This window comes from Castanea sativa, chromosome 4 (genome assembly GCF_040712315.1).
Source record: "Castanea sativa cultivar Marrone di Chiusa Pesio chromosome 4, ASM4071231v1".
Taxonomy (NCBI): domain Eukaryota; kingdom Viridiplantae; phylum Streptophyta; class Magnoliopsida; order Fagales; family Fagaceae; genus Castanea; species Castanea sativa.
In genome coordinates this window covers 641,416-646,859 of record NC_134016.1, presented here as the reverse complement: position 1 = coordinate 646,859, position 5,444 = coordinate 641,416, and the positions used below count along the sequence as shown (strand labels likewise).

Genomic DNA, 5,444 nt, shown 5'->3' with positions numbered 1-5,444 from the left:
ATTTATTACTACCTTATATAGTAACTTACTGACACGACCATATGCAAACTTCGAATTTACGGTCTCCTTCTCTTTTGGGATTTACACCAACACAAGCAGTCTTGTTTATGATTCTGAGATCTTACTCAAAGGTTTCAAATCACCATCAGTAATGATCTTGATGCAGCAACTATGTTTTACCAACGCTTGATTGTGATTCTTGCTCCAGTAGATTCTTGTGTAGTTAGAAGGTAAAAAATCTCTCAGATCTCACAAAGAGTAACACGTAAGTTTTCTCCAAAAGTCTTTAAAACATGGCTAGGGTTTCTCTTTTATATGTAGAGATGTTTAAATGAAACCCTAAATGTTTTCAAGGGCTTGGGCCTATTTAAAAATTCTGCAGAAAATCTGGACCTACGATTTTCGATCGGTCGAAGAAGGCAGAACCTCACTTCCTTTTTTCTACAATCAGCTGGACTTGAAACTTGAAACTTATACTTTTAAGCATTGCCTAACACTTAGACTTGACATGTTTTGTTCTCGGTTTGCCAACGCAACAAAAATATGATTCTAAACATTTAAACCTAAATCTTTAGAACCTAACAAAATTTATAGGTGAATATATTGAGTGAGAAATAAATACTTACAACTAAATACTAGATAACTTCTAATACAGATAACAACTCCGTAGACTGACTTTGCATCACATCAAATTTATTAAGCTGGGATAACTACCTACAAGACTTATAATTAACTTTGAATAAATACTAAAGACAAATAAAAGACAAATAGACTTATAAATAAATGACACATGTTGTCCATGTAGCTGCCACATAAATTGCCCAACCCCTACGCTCTTGCATCACTTGATCCGGGATTTTAGCTAGTAAATTTTTCTTTGGTCATTGTCGAATTCATTATTTGATGATGAAACACAAGGCAACTTCCCACAATCATACTGCTTATCATTAGATATCAAACTAGAAAAATGCCTATAGAATATTGAATCCCTTAAGAACTTCATAAACCATCCTGACCCATCTTGTTGCACCCAGCCCGCTAGATACGCACCCACGATCAACTTAGCAACACGCCACTTCCTTTCCTTAACATAACTTTCCAAGGCTTCAGCAACTTGATCTCCTGCCACAAGCTTTTTGTTCTTAACGATTAAGTTACCAATGTGTCTACCTAAAACAACAGCATCTTCCAATGCCGAGCAACCACCTTGTCCTAAATCAGGTGTCATAGGATGCATAGCATCACCAGCCACTGTGATATTCCCTTTGCTCAGGTTTCCAAGTATTACGTCCCATGGAAATCTAAACAACAGGGGAGCCCATGTCAGTGTTGAAAGATCTGAATGCTGAACAACTCTCAAGTATGATGTAGGGAAGTTCTTGGCAAAGTTACTAATAACTTCTTTTTTTATCGTCTCAGGGTCATGTGGGATGTCCTCACCTGGAATGATAAAGATTGTTAGAATTTATAATAGTCAAAATAATTGAATTCAGTTTAAATTTTTGGACAACCAATGACTTATCAAAAATACTCATTCCTTTTAATTGGTAAGAGCATTAGTATTGGTTAGGTGACTAATAATACAATCTACAAATTCATTGGCAGTTTTGACTCAATCAATTTAATTGATGTTGTCCATCGTTTCTTTGTTTTTAGAGTATCAAATAGCTGTAAACATCGACACAAAAATGAAAATATTTAAACTTAATTTAAAAGTTTAAGCCTATTAATTAAGTTATGAAACAATTATATTATTAATTCCCCAAGCTTTTATTTTTTTTCTTTCATGTGAGACTTCCACTCACGCTTGTATACTCATGTTTTGGTAAATATGACTCTAAACTTCCAGTAGGTTTATTTGTTTGGGGGTGGGGTAGCCTACTTGTATTAATGATCATAGTAGAAAGTTTGCGTGAGGTTGAGAAAACTGGCATAGTCACTTAAAATTCAAGTCAAGGTAGTTAGTCTGCATTTGTACTCAATAATATGGACTCAATTTTGAAAACCTTTGACAAGCTTGGTATCAATATAAGAGATAAAGTATTAAGGTGGAATGAAAAGGCTTAACCTTTTGAGGATTTGCCTATGAGAAACCAGTAGACCTCTTTATCATTGAGGGCAGCAAAGCCAGCCCTTTTGCCAACAGTAACAAATTGTTGGACGTCAACGTCTAGCCCATGGCCTTCAGGAAATATGGCCAACCCACGCACGGCCCATCGGCCTGAATTGACAGGCGCGGTCAGTCCTAACCAACGGGCCACCACAGAGTGAACCCATCACACCCTATCAGAGCCTGTAACATTCAAAATAGAGAAACAAATTTAACAATTAAGCATGTAAAGTGTAAGCTCTACTAATTAAGAGGTATAATATGGGCCCATAGTTGAGGCTAAGAGGTGCTTATACTCAATGACATTGTAGTCACTTAGGAGAGGGGCAACTATTGTGGCTTCTTTACTTAGCTGTTACCTTAACAGCCCCTAATCACTCTCAGGCTTAGGCTTCATTTATAATAAAATATAAGAAGCACCAACATGTGGCTAGTGGGAGGGCAGTGGCTCAAATCTAAGATGTTTTGCATAATAAAGTCTTTTTGGCCTAAGGCCCCTTCTACTAGGCCACCAAACATGTTGGTAAGGTTTAAGGTTTGACTCATGGTAAGTTCAGGATTTATAAAGATTTTTGTTGTAATAGATTATAAAGAAAAGTTTTTACTTATAAGGATTTATGTGGTAATATAAGGAATTTTTTATTTGTATAAAATAACTTTTTGAGGGATTGTGCTTACATCAATGAGTCTATGCACACAATTTTTTTTTTCAATTGATACTTTTTTTTTTGTTAGGATTAGTGCAAAATAAATATTGTATTAATGGCGGACTCAAGTGAAAGTGATATTGTTCTAATCACTTCTAGCCAAGTTATTAAGGAAAAAAGTTATCCTTAACGTGCTTAGTATATAATTCACCTTCGCTTTGATGCTAACTCCATCTTCCATGTGAATGATAGCATAGAATGAGCCTTCTTCTGCCTGCAGGTTTACTATGGACTTGAGCTTGGAAGAGAAACGGATGGTGTCCACTGGCAATTCTTCTGCCAGAGCTTCCAATAAAGCTTTACGATGTATTGGTCTACTTTCATGTCCATGCCTGCATCACCACCAGAGGGAAATAATGGTTCAAGCTTAGTGAACTTGGGAATGGATCTGAAGGTGAAAACATGAAGGATACGGTTTAAGTAACATACTTATCAGGTTGGGGGAAAGTGATCTGTTGAGTTGCTCCAGTATCAATATTTGTTACATTTCCCCTATTATAGAAACAATACAGATCAAAATCTTAACTACTGTATGATATATGTACATGATCACATATTTTCTGGATATATATAATGTATTTCCACTTATTCATATCAATTTTATTAGAGTATGGAATGGAGATGAGAAACACATAATTGTTATTTGAAATGGAAAAGGAAACTCATGAAATGAAAATGGTGGGAAAGTACAGTACTTTCTCAAAGGAGGATAAGTAGTGGTGGTGAGCTTGTGAGCTACGCCGAGGGCTTCAAGGGCAAGCCAAGCATTTTGGTGAAGACCTATGGCTGCACCTGTGGCTCTTAGCCCTTCTGATTTCTCCAACACCAATGCTTTAACCCCTACTCTCTTCAAGGCTATTGCTGTTGCCAATCCCGCTATACCTGCCCCTACTATCACCACATCATGCTCCTCCATCTCTGTTTCTCTCTGTCTCTCTGTCTCTCTCTCTAATAATCTCAAGCATGAATGAAAATGGGGGGTCTAAGTGTTCTATATATATATATATATATATATATACCAGTTCTTTTAGAAATTTCAAAGGTCTAGTTCACAACATTATTTGTATTGGACCCGCACCCTTTTACAAAAAAGGTATTTGCGTGTAGAAGGTACTAGTCATATATGACGGGTCAAAAATTACTAGTACAATAAAAGACTAGTAAACAATGTTGGACGGAGTGGCGGCGCCACATATAGGTCAGGGTGGTCCCAGGACCACCCTGACCTGAATTCTTTTTCTTTTTTTTTTTTCTTTTTTTATATACATATAATAAAAAAAATTATTTATTTACCTTTAAAAAAAATTAGGAACACTCTTAAAAAAAATTTATGCCAATAAAATTAAATTTTGGTAAATTATTTGTTACATTTTAGCTGGTACCAGTTTTTAGAAGAAAAAAAGAAAAACTTGACAAACTCGTCAGCACAACATGTCATTACTTGCGTCGAATGCCTAAAAAACAAATCCAGCTATTGCAAAAGTCGCCCTTTCTTCTTCTTCCTTTTCGTCTTCTTTGCTTCGTCTCAGACGTTCTGCTAGTCTACATCTTCTTTCTTTTTTTACTCTAGTTTTTGTTTTGTCAAGTTTTTTCTTTAGTTTGTTTTTTAGACTTTTAGCTTGCTAACTCTATCCACGTGACAAAACTCAAAAAGCTAACAAAATATTTTGATTTCAAACTTATTTATTGAGTTTTAATATGATATACATATATACACTCTTATTGTACTATTTTTTGTTGTTGTTTTTCATTATTTAATTACATATTTATGTTTTAATATTCTAAAACAGTAATTGTTATGTAATAACTAAATGATTTTAGTGTCAAAAAAGAAAAACTAAATGATTTGTTTTATTTGAGGTTTACTTATTTAGATCAATAATTTTATGTTGTATAAGAAAATATAAATATATATTATTTTTAATTTTTTTTTAGAAACCCTGAAACACCCTGAAACGGTACGTCGAAATAAATCTGTACCAAAATATTCTATTTTACTAAACAAACCGAAACATGGTCCAAAACGATATTCATAACATTGCTTTCAAGCAAAAAGAAAAAGCTAAAAAAAATTCGAACTTAAATCTAAAAAAGGAAAAATTGTAACAGAGAATCTGAAAAAAAAAAAAAAATTATAACAAAGCAAGTCCACCGAGGAACACCCTGATAAATAATCCTGGAGCTGCCACTGTGGACGGTTGTGCAAAAAATAAAGATAATCTGATCATGTATTCAATTCTTACACGAAGGTGTATATATATAAAAGGCGAAGTTTGGCTATAAATCTGGTGTAACTTAATGCTATAACTTGACTTAATAAAACAAAAACTACTATATATTTTAAAAATTTAACCATTAAATTAATTATTCTTTGTGTTCTTAATACACATATCAAATTTAGTGTTAATCAAATATAATTTACTATATGATCTATAGCTTATATTTTATGCATAATTTTAAACTATAAAAACTTGTACTTTTTATAATTTATTGTCTGCAAAGTTTAGCTATAAATCTGGTGTAACCTAATGCTACAACTTGACTTAATAAAACAAAAATTACTATATATTTTAAAAATCTAACCATTGAATTAATTATTCTTTATGTTCTTAATACACATATCAAAT

General features: G+C 33.5%; 1 pseudogene; it reads right to left on the bottom strand.

The window, feature by feature from the left end:
- Window positions 1-570: 570 nt before the first annotated feature.
- On the bottom strand, window positions 571-3,790 carry LOC142630464 (monooxygenase 2-like; annotated as a pseudogene).
- Window positions 3,791-5,444: the final 1,654 nt, after the last annotated feature.